The sequence below is a fragment of the Chelonoidis abingdonii genome, chromosome 5, assembly GCF_003597395.2.
Source record: "Chelonoidis abingdonii isolate Lonesome George chromosome 5, CheloAbing_2.0, whole genome shotgun sequence".
Classification (NCBI taxonomy): Eukaryota; Metazoa; Chordata; order Testudines; family Testudinidae; genus Chelonoidis; species Chelonoidis abingdonii.
The window spans coordinates 100,557,966-100,575,678 of NC_133773.1; positions in this window are offsets into that span (position 1 = coordinate 100,557,966).

Here is a 17,713-nt window from a genome sequence, read left to right on the forward strand (position 1 = left end):
CCACACACACACACACACACACAGAGCCTCTGCCCGGAGGCGCTGCCCCTGCAGCTCCCATTGGCCGCAGTGCCTGGTCAATTGGAGGCACGGAGTAAGCACTCAGGGTGGGGGCAGCACACGGAGCCCTCCTGGCCGTGCCTCCGCCTAGGGACACAGAGACATGCCGGCCACTTCCCTGAGCCACGCTTAGCCGGGTAGGGAGCCTGCCAGCCCCACCAGCCCACCCCTCTCCCCTGCCTCAGCACCACTAGGGGTCGCAGGCCACTGCTCCCCCCCAGAGCACCCATGGTGCCCTTGGGCCACCCCCTGCTCCAGAGCACCTAAGTTTTAGTAAGGAGTGTATAGAACAAGTCATGGACAGGTCACAGGCCATGAATTTTTGTTTACTCCCCATGACCAGTCCATGACTTTTCCTAAAAATACCTGTGACTAAAATGTAGCCTTAACTATAATTGGGAGGTGTGATTGCAGTAGGGGTAGGCTTATCTAAGCTAGTTTGTTAAAAATAGCAGTGAAGCTGTGGCACCTGGGGCAGCTGCCCAAGTACAAGCCCACTCACAAGTTTGGGTACATATTTGAGCAGCTAGCCAATGCTGCCGTGACTTCATTGCTATTTTTAGTGAACTACCTCTATCAAAGCTAGCTTGAGTATGCCTACGTGTGCTGCAACAACAGCGTCTGATTGCAACATAGACATACCCACAGAGATTACACTAACTAAAGACAAGATACAAATGGTTGTAGAAAACAACTGACGAGAAAAAAAGGATGAGGATAACTGTGAATGAACATGTATTTCCATCTTTTAGCCATGTAACAACTAGCAGGTTTGAAAAAAATATATATTTGTTAAATAAATAAATAAACTGGGCTTATTTATTGCTATCAATAGTTCCTAACGGCCAACTGCCTAGCCATCATCAGTTGGCAATAGACACCCCAGCAGAAGTGAGTCTGGAGAATGGACTTGAACTATGCAATGGCTCTGCAGATTAATTTGGGGAAGGCATTCAATGCACAAGGAGGCAGCCCAGAAGTGTCTATGAGAGAAGTAGACCAGTGTGTGATGGAGGCTGGCATCACTGGTAGATTGGAGGCGGAGAGGTGCAATGCAGTGGGATACTAGAGCAGTTAATTAGGAAAGGGATCAAATTATGAAGAGCCCGAAAGGCCCAACAAGGAGTTTGTAATTGATGCAGATGAGAAGGGAGAGGCAGTGGAAGGTCTCAAAAAGGTGGGTGATATGGTCATGATAGGTCAGATGATCTTAGCAGCTGTGTTTTGAGCTGATCTGCAGGGAGCCAGATTGGGGGAGACTGGGGCCACGTCTAGACTACGGGCCGGATCGGCGCATTAAAATCGATTGCTCGGGGATCGAAATATCGCGTCTGGTCTGGATGCAATATCTCGATCCCAGAGCGTGCTTAGATCGATTCCAGAACTCCAGCTAGACGACCGGACTTCCGGATTCAACACAGCGAGCCGCGCGGATCGATCCTGCGCGGTGAAGATGGGTGAGTAAATCGATTTTAGATATTCAATTTCAGCTACGCTATTCTCGTAGCTGAAATTGCGTATCTAAAATCGATTTAATCTCGTAGTGTAGACCTGGCCTGGAGTTGTCATGAAGAGTAAGGGGCTGAAGGGGAATTTTGGCTATGTGGACAAAAGAAAAGGCCAGATCTTGGAAATGTTAGTGAGGTAGAAGTAACAAGTCTTAGTCCTGGTCTACACTACACAGCTAGATTGATACAAGGCAGGTTACATCAACCTAGCTGTGGAGAAGCCCGGGGCTGGGATGTGGAGCAGCCAAAAATTTTTTTGCTTGGGGCAGCAAAAAACCTAGAGCTGGCCTTGGCTGGACTGCTTGGTAATAGTGACCATAATATAATTAAATTTAATATCCCTGTAGCAGGAAAAATGCCACAGCGACCCAACACTGTAGCATTTAATTTCAGAAAGGGGAACGACACAAAAATGAGGTTAGTTAAACAGAAAATTAAATGGTACAGTGCCAAAAATGAAATCTCTATAAGCTGCGTGGAAACTTTTTAAATACACCATAATAGAGGCTCAATTTAAATGTATACCCCAGATTAAAAAACATAGTAAGAGAACCAAAAAAGATCCACCGTGGCTAAACAACAAAGTAAAAGAAGCAGTGAGAGGCAAAAAGGCATCCTTTAAAAAGTGGAAGTTAAATCCTAGTGAGGAAATTAGAAAGGAGCACGAACACTGGCAAATTAAGTGTAAAAATACAATTAGGAAGGCCAAAAAAGAATTTGAGGAACAGTTAGCCAAAGACTAAAAAAGTAATAGCAATTATTTTTTTAAGTACATCAGAAGCAGGAAGCCTGCTAAACGACCAGTGGGGCCACTGGATGATTGAGGTGCTAAAGAAGCACTCAGGGATGATAAGGCCATTGCAGAGAAACTAAATGAATTCTTTGCATCTGTCTTCACAACTGAGGATGTGAGGAAGATTCCCAAACCTGAGCCATTCTTTTCAGGTGACAGATCTGAGGAACTGTCCCAGATTGAGGTATCATTAGAGGAGGTTTTGGAACAAATTGATAAACTAAACAGCAATAAGTCACCAGGACCAGATGGTATTCATCCAGGAGTTCTGAAGGAACTCAAATGTTAAGTTGCAGAACTACTAACTGTACTCTGTAACCTATCATTTAAATCAGCTTCTGTACCAGATGACTAGAGGATAGCTTATGTGACACCAATTTTTAAAAAGGGCTCCAGAGGTGACCCCAGCAATTACAGGTCTGTAAGCCTGACTTCAGTACCAGGCAAACTGGTTGAAACTATAATAAAGAACAATATTGTCAGACATATAGATGAACATAATTTGTTGAGAAAGAGTCAACATGTTTTAGTAAAGGGAAATCATGCCTCACCAATCTACTAGAATTCTTTGAGGGGGTCAACAAGGATGTGGACCAAAGGGATCCAGTGGATATAGTGTACTTAGATTTTTCAGGAAACCTTTGACAAGGCCCCCTCACCAAAGGCTCTTATGTAAGCTGCCACGAGATAAGAGGGAAGGTGCTCTCATGGACTGGTAACTTGTTAAAAGATAGGAAACAAAGGGTAGGTATAAATGGTCAGTTTTCAGAATGGAGAGAGGAGTAGTGTCCCCCAAGGGTCTGTTCTGGGAGTAGTCCTATTCAACATATAAATAAATGATCCGGAAAAAGGAGTGAATAGTGAAGTGGTAAAATTTTGCAGATAATACAAAATTACTGAAGATAGTTAAGACCCAGGCAGACTGCAAAAAGCTACAAAAGGATCTCTCAAAACTGGGTGACTGGGTAACAAAATGGCAGATTAAATGTAATGTTGATAAATGCAAAGTAATGCACATTGGAAAGCATAATCCCAACTATACATATAAAATGATGGGGTCTAAATTACATGTTACCATTCAAGAAAGAGATCTTGGAGTCATTGTGGATAGTTGTCTGAAAACATCCACTCAATGTGCTACGGCAGTCAAAAAAGCGAACAGAATGCTGGAAATAATTAAGAAAGGGATAGATAATAGGAGAGAATAGATCATATTGCCTCTATATATATCCCTGGTATGCCCACATCTTGAATACTGCATGCAGATGTGTTTGCCCCATCTCAAAAAAGATATATTAGAATTGGAAAAGGTTCAGAAAAGGGCAACAAAAATAAATAGGGGTATGGAACGACTTCTGTATGAGGAGAGATTAATAAGACTAGGACTTTTCATCTTGAAAAAGAGATGACTAAGGGGAGATATGATTGAGGTCTATAAAATCATGACTGGTGTGGAGAAAGTAGATAAGGAAGTGTTGTTTACTACTTCTCATAACACAAGAACTCGGGGTCACCAAATTAAATTAATAGGCAGCAGATTTAAAACAAAGAAAAGGAAGTATTTCTTCACACAACGCACAGTCAACCTGTGGAACTCCTTGCCAGAGGAGGTTGTGAAGGCCAAGACCATAACAGGGTTCAAAAAAGAACTAGATAAATTCATGGAGGATAGGTCTATCAATGGCTATTAGCCAGAGTGTGTAGGAATGGTGCCCCTAGCCTCCGTTTGCCAGAAGCTGGGAATGAGCAACAGGGTATGGATCACTTGATTACCTGTTCTGTTCATTCCCTCTGGGGCACCTGGCACTGGTCACTGTTGGAAGACAGGATACTGGGCTAGATGGACCTTTGGTCTGATCTAGTAGGACCATTCTTATGTTCTTATGTTCTAATATGCATGCCATCTACCACTCCTCTGCAGTTTGGGAACCCCACTGCTATAAAACCATCCACTATGTTCTGCACATTGACCAGAGCCACAGTCCTGCAGAGCTGGAGAAGATTAATGGCCCTGCACACTTCCATGACAAGGGCCACTGTGGTAGATTTCCCTACTCCAAATTGATTCCTGCCTGACCAGTAGAAATCTGATGTTGCAAGTTTCCACAGTGCACTTGCCACTTGCTTCCCACCTATAAATACAGCTCTCATTTTGGTGTCCCTGCACTAGAGGGCCAGGGCAAGCTTGGCACACAGATCCAGGAATGTGGCCTTGCACTTCCAAAAGTTCTGCAGCCATTGCTCATCATCTCAAACCTGCAAGACAATGCAATCCCACCAGTCAGTGCTTGTTTCTTGTTTCAATCTTGCCGCCAAGGAATTGTCATGTTCCCCACAGCTCTTCTTGCGACTCTGCAAATACTGTTCCTTGTGCTTGCAACACTCATGACAGTAGTGCAGGCTCCATGCTTCCGTCAGAGATGGCAGATAGAGAGAAGGGAGGCGTGGGTTTGTGCGGATTTTGACAAGAAATCACAAAATATTATTGGGTGCAGATGAAATTATGGTATGGAGAACACTGTATTATGGGAAATTGACTCCCAGTTACCCCTGCACAACTTGTTTTGGCTCCAGAGGACACTTCCCAAAACACCCTGTGCTGGATGGTGGTGAGCTGCACAGTGGAATATCTTCCCACGGTGCACTGCACTATGTATTCGCATTGCTGACACAAGGAGCAAAGCGTGCATATGCAATGTAATAATGGTGGTGCTTGTATGCTGATGTAACTTAGGTCGGCATAATTTTATAGTGTACACATGAAATATCCAGACAATGATCCTCACAGCCCCCAGGGAATTTCCTAGAAAGCTGTGGCCACTCAGCGGTTTATGTGATTCCTTATCAGCTCAGTTGTCCTGTTCTAAGGAGACAAAACGGCCTGGACTCCACTCCTTCCTGCTTCTCATTAGAAGGTGAGCAGCTGGAGTTGGGATCAAGATGGATTTTACCCCACCTCCTCCTCCTTTGGGCAGCTCTTCAATAAGCTATCTTCCCCCACTTTTGAGACATGGGTTCCTTCTGCAGATATATTCAACCCTATCACTATACCATACACTTCCTTTTAATATCCTCTGAGGGAGAGAATTGGAGGGAGATGGTTTACCATGGCCTTATTTTCTTTCTTCCGACTGAAGAGAAGTGAGGAAATCTTAGGCTGATTCTTCTTCTTCTGTTGTGAAAGGGAAAATCAAGAAGGGGCCCACTGTCCCAAACAATGTGACAATATCTCCCATCTTGATTAGTGTTTATGTTGTGTGCTTCATACAATTAAGCAAAAGGGGTGGTCTCACCCAGCCTGATTTCTCCTCTCCTTTTCTTTAAAGAGGAGAGCAAGAGGTAGCCTTTTACAGATTCTCTCTGCGCTGAAGCAGAAAGTTCGAATCTAATCTTCCTCCTATCACCACAGGAAAGAGCAAGAGAAACTGTCCTTTGTCTCCTCCCAAACCCACCCCCCTTCAGGACCAGCTGTTGTTTCCCTCTGCTAGTAGGACTGACATTTTTGCATGAGAGCTCTGAGGCTCATTTTTATATTTAATGTGAATGAAGACCAGGCAAGTATGGAAAACCAAAACCAAAACCTTGAGTTTTTAAAAAGATGAACTGCTTATAAGTAGGTTAAAAAAAAAACTACTAGAGAAGATTACTCACAGTCACATTGTGTATAACTTGTGAGTATCACAGTCTTTCTGTGCCTGCTATTGGAGAGCTGAGCAAATGAGAGGTAAATAATATGTGCATCCTTAACAGGGATGCTTATGTGTCACCAAAATACTAATAATAATATTACAATTTCTGAAAAGGCTCTTAAAACAGAGAAAGAACCCTGAACTAGTATGGACTGATTTAAGCAATGCTAATTTGCCTTTCACTTTGGTATTTGAGCACATACAGTCTATATTTTATTTATCTGCTATGTAATATACAAGTGGAACATTTCTAATATTTGCACAAATTCTATCCACAGAACATGTTGGCAGGGTTCAGTGAAGTAATCTCTGTCATGACTCATTAAGAAAACAAAAGAAAATCTTCACCACTGTGAGACTTTAATGCCCAAAAATATGGAGAGGAAAAGCTGATCAGAACTCAATATACATATGGTGCCAAGTGATAGCAGACAGTTTCTTATAAGTACATAAAAACTTCCTTATTTTTTCAATTTTGGGCAAGTGGGAAAAAGACAACCTCTTCTCTCAATGGCTGTGATGTTGGTATTATGTTAATAATACATATGGAAAAATAGGTCATGTAAATTCCAGTTTAGTGACTGCATTTTTACTTTTCAAGGTTGCAAAAAAAAAAAGAAGTGAAATAAGGTTTTAAGCATGCTTGAGTCTGATATATTGCCTACTGCCTTGATTAAACTTGAGTGCTAGAGTGCTGGCACTTTATGCCTGAAACTATGAGGTTCTTTGCCAGTTGTACGTTACAATATTCAACACTATGAAAATGCAAGACTAATTTAGGTGCGGGGAGCCTGCCATCTACAACAATTCACACTTTAAATAGGAGGGATATTGGCATCCTGATAGTTGAAAAAACCTCCATAAGTTTTTTTTTAAATTAGCTCAGGCCTTATTTTTTGTGTGTTGGTAAGGCTGTTTCTTAAACTCAAAAAAGTAATCATCTTGTATGCATTATGAATGTTTTTCTCATTCTTTTGTCTCTGCTTTTGTCTACAGCTGGCCTGTGTTTAGCTGGGGTCTCCTGAACATATAGGACATAATCTGTACTGGTTGTCACATGTTTTTATTTTTCTGGTGTGCAGCAGATACCATATAGAAAATTCAAAACACAATCTGTTCTTTAATCTAGTCTTTTCAAACTAAAAAAAACCTAAAACATTGTTGCTCCCCTTTAACTTTTATTATAATTAATTATATTAACATATTAGTACCATTAAAGTTGAGCCATAAAGTCTTTAAAACACAAAATACCACTCTTCCACTCTGTTTTAGTATTGCCATATGCATGGCCCTTTATGGGAGCTCACAGAAACGTGTGATTTTTACTATGTGAAAAATGGCTTTTTGAAGCTCTAGAATTAAAACAGAATAGATTTTTTTATTTGCAAGAATAACTTCAACCATATTCTAGGCCCGAAACTTAGATAAAATGGTATGGTAGTAAGACAGACAAAGACTAACTTAGGTGTCATTTTTTAAAGATCTTTATTTTTATTCACAATGACATATTAAATATAGAATGATTAACGAGATTAAATAAACATCAGTGTAGTGAGATGAGATTACCCACACTAGCCCTGGAAGTGCCCTGGACCAGATGGGCCTACTCAGATAATTAGGGTGGAAAGAGGGAAGCTTTTGGCTGCAGGCAGCTAATTAGAGACAAGTTCACCTGTGCAGGAACAGGCAGGACCTATAAAACCAGGAAGCCGCCCACAGAGTAGGTGGCAGCCAGTTGTTAGGAGGAGGGAGGCATGTTTATAGGCTCCTGGGAAAGACTGCAGGGAGGTGGGGGAACCAGGGAGTAGGCAGTAGTCCAGGGAAGGAGCCATGAGAGAAAACCCAGAACTGCTGAGCTCAGGGTCACTGGACTGGAACATGGAGTAGAAGGTGGACCTGGTAGGGTTCCTCCTACCAGCTACTGAGGGAGTGGCCCCAGGGCAGTGAATGGGAAGACTACTGATGGCTTGTACCCTAAAAAGAGGAATGCTGAGTGACCTACCTGGATGGCAAGTCACAAAGGAGATGCTGAGGGTCCTGGTGCAAGAACAGAGCTGCAGACCAGAGGGAGAGACCAAGTAATGGCATGCAAACCATGCATGGATGTGTTGACCTTGAGAACTAATTCTCAGAGTCCTCAGGAGGAGGTGGTGTTAGACTAGTGGTAAGTGAATATGGGCATTTGGTCACCTTCAGGGCTGGGGCCTGTGGAAGACTACATAAGGTGGTCACCTCTGATCTAAGGGGTGTGAAGATGGAGATGCCTGCAGTACAGGTTTTTGCAGCTGAGGGAAGTTATCCCCTACCTAAATGATCTGGAGAAAGGGGTAAACAGTGAGGTGGCAAAGTTTGCAGTGGATACTAAACTGCTCAAGATAGTTAAGACCAAAGCAGACTGTGAAGAACTTAAAAAAGATCTCACAAAACTAAGATTGGGCAACAAAATGGCAAATGAAATTTAATGTGGATAAATGTAAGGCAATGCACATTTGGGAAAAAATAACTCCAACTATACATACAATATGATGGGGGCTAATTTAGCTACAATGAGTCAGGAAAAAGATCTTGGAGTCATCGTGGACAGATCTCTGAAGATGTCCATGCAGTGTGCAGAGGTGGTCAAAAAAGCAAACAAGATGTTAAGAATCATTAAAAAAGGGATAGAGAATAAGACTGAGAATATTATTGCCCTTATATAAATCCATGGGATGCCCACATCTCAAATACTGTGTACAGATGTGGTTTCCTCACATCAAAAGAGAGATACTGGCACTAGAAAAGGGCAAGGAGAGGGTCCCATATGAGGAAAGATTAGAGGCTGGGACTCTTCCTCTTGGAAAAGAGGAGATTAAGGGGGGATATGATAGAGGTATATAAAATCATGAGTGGTGTGGAAAAAGTGGATAAGGAAAAGTTATTTGCTTATTCCCATAATATAAGAACTAGGGGTCACCAAATGAAATTAATAGGCAGCAGGTTTAAAACAAATAAAAGGAAGTTCTTCATGCAGCACACAGTCAACTTGTGGAACTCCTTACCTGAGAAGGTTGTGAAGGCTAAGACTATAACAGCGCTTAAAAAGGAACTGGATAAATTCATGGTGGTTAAGTCCATAAATGGCTATTAGCCAGCATGGGTAAGGAATGGTGCCCCTAGCCTCTGTTTGTCAGAGGATGGAGATGAATGGCAGGAGAGTGATCACTTGATCATTGCCTGTTAGGTTCACTCCCTCTGGGGCACCTGGCATTGGCCACTGTCAGGAGACAGATACTGGGCTAGATGGACCTTTGGTCTGAGCCGGTACGGCTGTTCTTATGTTACCAGAGTGGATGCTACTCCCACAGAGAGGAACAGGAAAGCAATAGAGGTGGGCCCATATCATATGGGGACAGCTGAAAACCAGTTAAGACTGGGAGTCCTTGGTATATCTCCAGGACTCTGATGGCTGGTCAACAGGATCATACAGATAAGTGGGAGAAGTTAGATGGGCCAGGAATGGACAAGGCATTCTGGGACTCAGAGGCCCAACCCCAAAGGTGCTATCCCTGTTGGAGCAGGGGGCACTTGAAGAGGGAGTGCCCCTATTTAGAGGGAAGGAAAGAGGCTTACCAGGAGGCAAGGACTGAGGCAAGGGCCCAAAGAATCCCACACAATAAGCAAATGGGTCAGAAGACTGAATTTGGTGTGGGGAAGAGGGCCATGTAAACAGCCATTGCTCTCACAAGTGAAAGTGAATCAGGAAAAGGGCAAGGGATTGAACTATGAGGTAAAAGGAGAGCCAGACGCCTGTAAGGAGCCCATAAGAGTGGTGGAGAAGCCTAAAAGGCAGGTAAAGAAATGTGAGGTGAAACAAGGAGAGTCAGTGAATTACTTTCCTGCCTGAGGGGTCTTGCAGTGAGATGAATGACAAAACAATGGGGACTCAGACCCTGGGTGTCAAGGTGCTGGATGACTTGGTGGAACAGGTCCAACAGCTGACAGAGAAACTCTTTACTTCAGAGCAGGTCTTGCAGGAGGCTGCACAGGACCTGGAGTTCCAGTGGGAGGACCTCCAAGTGCTATGGGGGAATGGGACAGGCTACAGCACATGGTCCGGGACCTAAGACAAGAAACAAATGACCTGACAGCCCAGATGTGGGGTTGGTGATTTAAAGTAGGAGAATATCTGTCCATCCCTGGGTTGCAGTCTTGAGATGGAGGGCATATGATTGGATGAGATCCCCACACTAGCCCTAGAAGAGCAGAATGGGGCCAGGTGGGCCCAATCAGCTAGTTAAGGTGCAAACAGGAGAACTTTTGGGTGGAGGCAGCTAATTAGAGAAGCTCACCTGTGCAGGAAGAGGAGGAGCCTATAAAGCCAGGTGTCTGGCTACAGACTGGGGCTGTGGGGAAAGGCTGAAGGAAGGTAGCAGATGAGGGAGGAGCTTCTACAGCTGAAGAGAGAAACAGAATCAAAGTAGTGGGAAGAAGCAGTGAGGAACACCTAAACTGCTGACTAAGGGTCCCTGGACTAAATCTGGAGAAGAGTGCAGGACTGGGTTTCCCTTACTATCCACCAAGGGGGTGGCATAGATCTGAGGCAGTCAATGTGAAGGCTTCCTAGGACTGACAATAGACTATACCCCAGAAGTATATCTGGGACTATACCCCAGAAGTGGAATGCTGAGTAACCCAGCTGGCAGGATGAGTTATGAAGGGGATGCTGTGAGTCCTGGAGTAAGCTGCAGACCAGAATGAGAGTTGAAGTGATGGTATGCAAACAGCAGGTGGGGGATTGGCCTCCAGAGCTAATCCCCAGAGTGACCAGAAGGAGGTGCTAGCTGAGTGGTTCACCCCTTGACAATCTGTGAAATGGGTGTAGTGAAATATTATGAATACCAATATTACCCAGACAGCTGGTCACAGGCCAAATTTATGACCTGGTGGAAGATTGTACCTTGTCTCTGGAAAGGTAATTTGCTTTAGATTCATTATCCAAGTCTCTTGAAGGATCTCACTTCAGTTCATTGATGTGGACAAAGTCTTAAAATGATGCTGAAATTTTCAATCCTAAACAAGAGAAAAGAACCCCCCTGTGCAGTCCCCACCACACTTTATTTAATTCAGTCTGATCATACTGTAATCCTGGCACTTCTCACTGATCCTTTCATTCTGCTGCCAAGTTCATTTACCATGGGGGTGGGAAATCTATTGGCTTGTTCCAGTTTTAAAAAATTGGGTTTACTGTCTTACTGGTTTAAGATGTTTTGCTTGGCCAGTTTGGATCCCTTTATCTCCAGTTCATATGCCTTTCCCAGAGTCTTCTAGTTTACAGTTCCTCAGAAAAATAACTCGCCTCCCTCCACTTAAATTGTTCTTGAAGCATAGACCACTTCTCATTTAAAGAGCTATAAGCCTGATATAAATAAATATCTGCAGGGAAAAGTTGCATAGTGCTGTCTAACTCCTCTGTGAACCATCTTTTCCAGACTTTGGTCTAATGTACGGTGCTTTTAATTTTCTCCATAAGCCTTATACCTTGAAAACCTGCTGCAGACTCCCACATTTGGCTTCCATACTTGCATAGTATTGATCACATTTTTCTGTCTAGACTTGCTAGAAAAGACAAATGCAGGAAGGACCCCCTGCACCCCAACTGTCACAGCCATTGACAGCAATACAATACCCTTAGTGGTTCTTGGATGCTGAAGCTGTTTTCATCCCGTGTAACATTTTACACTTATACTGAATAGCATATTAATATCTTATTGCCTGAGTTCTGCTGCAGCATTTAAGTGGGAGGAAGCACAGTTTAATGGTGGAAGCAGAAAACTGACTTTCTATTGACTTCAATGGGATCATGATTTCTGAGTTGTATTGCTAGCACTGCCACTGACCCACAGGCAAGTTACTTAACACATCTATGCCTTAGCTTGCTCATCTGTAAAATCTACTTTGCAGTATAGTATTTTTTTGGAAATATTTTTAGATCCTCTAACATTTTGCATTTGCATTGTACTTTATAAATGGCGTGAAACCTTGTTATGGGGTGAATTAAAATCTCACTGAGACTGATTTACCCTTCAATTAACTGTAAGACCAGGACTCTTTGCTAAGTATTGGTGGTGATGGTGGGGGCTTGGGTCAGTGGTGCTGTCTGAAAAGTGTTTTTGGTACCATGAGCAACATAAGCTGTTTCCTACTATGTGATTTCTTCTGCATTCAGAGACATAGGACTTTGTACATTCTAACTGCATCAGTGAAATACCTGATTACTTAACTCTCAATTTCTAGTCCCAAATTGACCATCCCCAGATACTAAACTTTGGCTAGTTGCTCAGGCAAAAAAGCAGCAAATATACATTTGGCATTCTGGTTCTTAGGTAGACACATTCCAGGTGTGAAATACATGAATGTCTGTCCTTTTCCAAAAGAAGTAAAGAAATGTATGTTTCTCCTCCTGCAGAAAAGGATAATGTTATATGCCAGAAGGAGGCCCCACTGCCACAATTTCCTTTTTCTGAATTCAAAGTACTTTGGCAATTTAGACTTTTTGTGTGTGTGTGGTGAATTTGATTCAAGTATTGGATGTACTCTGCTGTGCACGTTCTGGTAATCTGATGTCCCATTTCATAGATGCCAACAAAATAACATAGCTTTAGGATTAAATCATCTTGACCTGTCCAAGTGAGGGATTTGCTGCTTTTGTCCCCTCCTGATTCAATTTAATGTTTCTCCCTTACATATTCAACTGTTTCTCATGTGCACATTAGCTGATTTTCATTGTATCTGTCATGATTTTGTGGTGGAAGCCACTATTTTTGTAATCAGTGAGATGCTTTAAGACCCAAATATTAATACTAGGCAGTAAATTCATTTGAGACAGCATATTTGTATTATGGCAATAACTTGCATTTAATTTGCATTAGTACAATAATTAGAAGCACCTTAAAATTTGGAACCAATGATAGTTTCTCCTCTATCTAGCATTTCCATAACTTATACCATCTGAAAATGTTTTATAAATGGCTATACAATATCTGAAGGGATCACTTCACATCTTTTGGCTGTGGCTACTTTTGAAATTAAATGCAGCATCCAACAAATCTCACAATAGTTGAATGAAAAGTATAATATCCAGTTGAAATTACAGGGGAAATGTAAATAGAATTTACACTCCTATTCTTGAAAAAAATTCCATCTAATGACCACAGAAGAACTTAGTTTTATGCCTCTTCTGAAAGAGAACCTATCCAACAACAGTGACTCTAGCACAGTGGTTCCCAAACTGGGGTTTGTGAACCCCTCGTGGTTCATGAAATGTTACAGGGGGTTGTCAGGGAAAAAGTCTCTAATGGTGGACAGAGCTGTCCCTAGGGACCTTGGGCAGGCTGAGGCCAGCAGCCTGGAGCCTCTGGACTTCCAAGAGCTAAGCAAATCAAAGCAAGCATATCTGTCACACTGAGGAGATTTAAACTTCAAGACTCCTTATAAGAAATGGAAAGGGAGGTGGATATTTTTTGCTGTTTTTTTTACATTAAATAGGCAGCTAGTATTTAAATTATTATGAAGAACAAGTTTAAGCTTTGTAATGTGCATTGTCTGCCTGGATTGCTCAAGGCCTGAATGCTTGTGTATGAGGAACACTTTTTTTTTTTTGAGTTGTCTTCTTATTACCTTCATGCTGTTTCACATCTGATACTCATTGATGAAACATAGAGCCTTGTCTTATAACAGACTTAGTCAAAGTGACACAAGCTATGAAAGTGAGATCTTAAGAGTGTTGCCATTTTCATAATGTAGTAGTAATGTAATGATAAATGTGTGCAATAAGCATGTCATAAAATAAATTTTTATATTTCCAAGATTACTGCTTTTATAATTTATACTCAGGTAAAAGAATCCTTGGAAATCATTTTTTAGCAGGGGGTTCACAAGACATGACATTTTTAGTGAAAGGGGTTTGCAGGTTGTTAAAGTTTGGGAACCACTGCTCTAGCACCATGCTGTGGCTTTGGTTAACTACTGACTCAAAAGTAAGATGGAGTGAATCCCTGTCTGAGCACTTGTCAACACTAAAGAAAAGTGTTTTTTTTTATTTAACCACCTGTTAGCTAATACATGAAGAAATTCTAGCTGTTTTCCCACATGCTCAGCCCTGTGCTTCCTTTTAATATTTACGTCGACCTGCTAACACATGTAAACTTGTCCATGGGTCTCCAGGGAGGTGCTGCCCCTGCCCTCACACCTGCAGATACCACCCCCACAGCTCCCATTGGCCAGGAACTGCCTGCCTTAGCCCCATTGCACTACTGACCGGGAGTCACACAAGGGAAGTGCCTCCCAGCTGGAGCCTGCACCTGGCACCCCTGCCTGCACCCAAACTCTCTCCCAGAGCCAGCCCCCCAATCCTCAGGCTCAGTCCAGAACCCTCTTCCACACTTCCAACCCCTTGACCCCAGCCTGCATTTTAACAGCACATTTCAATCATAAGGTAGTTGGATCCTATTGGCTTGTCTACACTAGAGCTTTTTAACCTCAGATTGTTTAATTGCAAACAAACAGCCTCATGTTAATTGGTTACCTATTTATCTCAAATTGGTATGTCCACACTAATCGTACTCTTTCTTTGGCAGCAATGTGTTCTCTGCGCCTCTCATATCCAAGTATCAAGTGGGTCAGGCCTAGCTTAAGTTTGCAAGATTTTATGGCTTCCCAATGGCTGAAGGATTAAAAATGCAACTAAGAACTGAAAATAATTAGACCTATATTTGCATCCTGGTTAGTGTGAATTGTCAACTGTGTTCAAGTGCATGAAAGCATTCTAGAAAGTGGCTATGTAAAACAAGGCTCATTGTATTTTCTAAACACTAGAGAAACATTCCAACTGCTTATAAAATGCATCAGTTAGGAAACATTAGCATCTTAAAACACTAATATTCATGTATGCATTAGTATTTGCTAACCATACTCAAGCAATTCACATTTTTAGGAACTGTTTAAGGTTGTAGCAGGAAGTCAGGCAGGAGGGAATGAGTAATAATAAATCAGACAGAATAACTTTAGGGATAATGCTGTTTTCCTTATTCTAAGGTGTGGAAGAAACTCCACTCTTTCTTTCCCTGCTTCTGCAAAGGAAATTACTTTTTCTTCATGTGATTTGATGTCACAAACAAGCTTAATTATTTAAATGAGGAACTGCGTACATCAATGAGGCAGCTGATGAATGGAGAACTGGGCCTCCCTTAGTCTCCTGTAAAGTTAAACCTCTTTAAAAAGAGATTTTCCTTTTGGTCTTTAATCCCCCTGTCATAAACAGATGGTTAAGGGTTAATGCCTCTTACCTGTAAAGGGTTAAAAAGTTCACATAGCCTAGCTAACACCTGACCAGAGGAACCAATGGGGGAACACGATGTTTCAAAAGGAAGGAGGGAAGTTTTTCCTTTGTTTAGAGTTTCATTTTCAGCCGGAGTGAAAAAAATCAAGGAAACAGCCTCTTATTAAAGTAGTAAGTTTTAGAAAGGAATAAATAGGTTTGTTTGTTTCTTTGTAACCTGTCTTATCAAATTGGGTATTTGGGTATGTATTTGTGTAACTAAATTTGTGCCCTGGGAAACATCCTCTTTTTTTTTTTTTAAATCTGTCTGAGAGTAGCTGGTATGCTAATCTCTCCCAGAGGGTTTTCTTTTACCTTTCTTTTCTTTAATTAAAAGCATTTTTCTTAATATCTGATTTTTTCCCTTGTTTTAAGATCCAAGGGATTGGATCTGGACTCACCAGGAAATTGGTGGAGTCTCTCAAGGCTACCCAGGGAGGGGAAGGTTTTGAGGGGAAAGGAGTGATCCAGACACTGAAAATTCTGGATGGTGGCAGCAATACCAGATCTAAGCTAGTAATTAAGTTTAGAAGTGTCCATGCAGGTCCCCACATCTGTACCCTAAAGTTCAGAGTGGGGAAGGAACCTTGACACCCCCTCCACACACATCGCATCTAGGGTTGCCAGGCATCCAGTTTTTGACCGGAATGTCCAGTCAAGAAGGGACCCTGGCAGCTCCAGTCAGAACAGCGGACCAGGCCACTAAAAGTCTGGTTGGCAGCACAGCAGGGCTAAAGCAGGATCCCTGTCTGCCCTGATTCTGTGCAGCTCCCAGAAGTGACCATGTCCGTGACCCCTAGGTGCAGGTACAATTGGAAGCTCTGCATGCTGCCTGTGCCCCCAAGTTCCACCCCTCACACCTCCCATTGGCCAGGAACCACAGCCAATGAGAGTTGCAGGTGTGGGCAGCACCTGCAGGTGTGCAGAACTGCCTGGCTGTCCTTCCACCCAGGGGCTAGACATGGCAGCTGCTTCCATGAGTAGCACAGAGGGACCCTGCCTTAGCCCTGCTGCACCACCAACTGGGAGCTGCCTGAGATAAGCACCGCCTAGCTGGAGCCCACACCCTGAACCCCCTGCCCTAGGCTGGAACACCCTCCTGCACCCAAACACCCTCCCAGAGCCTACATTCCAGCCCAGAGCCCCCTCCCACTCTGTGAACCTCTAATTTCTGGCCCCACTCTGGAGCCCTCACCCCTTCCTGCATCCCAACCTCCTGCCTCAGCCCAGTGAAAGTGAGTGAGGGTGGGGGGCTGGAGTGAGTGGGGGTGGGGCCTCAAAGTGGCAGGGCCTCAGGGAAGGGATGAGGCAAGGATGTTCAATTTTAGTCAATTAGAATTGACAACCGTAATTGCATCTGTTTTTAAACATTCTATACCAGTGGCTTTTCCCCACGGTCTGCAGACTTAAGATTTCCAAAGGGGTTCCTGCACCTCCATTTGAAATCTTTTAGGTGTCTGCAAATGAGAAGATCAAACCACTGCTCTACACTGTCACGAGAACTAGAGCCACATTCTTTCACACTTAATGTCCGCTAAGGAAATATTTAGAACTGTATGCAGCTGAGTATATGAACAAGAGAATAATTCATAGCAATAAGACAGCCTTCAACTTCCATTTTATTTGGAATTAGGTAAAAAATTAGTTAGACTGGAGCTGTAAAATTGACATCTGAATCCAAGCAGCCTGCACAGGGAGTTCCAGATCTTAATCCAGCCTCAACCAAACCCATAAAATTCTGATTCATATCAGAATCCAGATCTAGCCCACCCATAAAATTTGGGATGGAGAAGAGGTGGTGTAATTTGAATCTGAGCTCATCTCTTATAGATTTCTTTATTTTGAAAGCTGATAAGGCTTGCATAAAAATTGCCTGAGCATGGTTCAAATAAGCCACTAAACTCTGAATTGCTTACTTCTGGTTAAATAAAGAAACCAGAAGAAACAGCATTCAAGTTTGAAGAAACATATGTAAGTACAATCATCCATGGACAATTGGAATTATTGCATTGTAGCAACTGGATGGGGTAGAAAGCATAAGAATTCTTAATGTGGAATTTTCTGGTATTGCCATTTTTGTTGAACTTGGTCATTTCCTAGGCGCACAGAAATAAACTTACTGCTTGCTATGCATTTGATCCATAGAAGAGCAGTAATTTGAAGAGAATAACATTAAATTTATGGAAACTAAACATCTTATACATGTCACCCCATCTAGCTTTCTTTTCTTTAGTACCATTCTCTCTTGTATGTCTAATTCTAACATTAATGCTCTTCAGGACCTTAAGTAGTCCATTGGCTAATGACT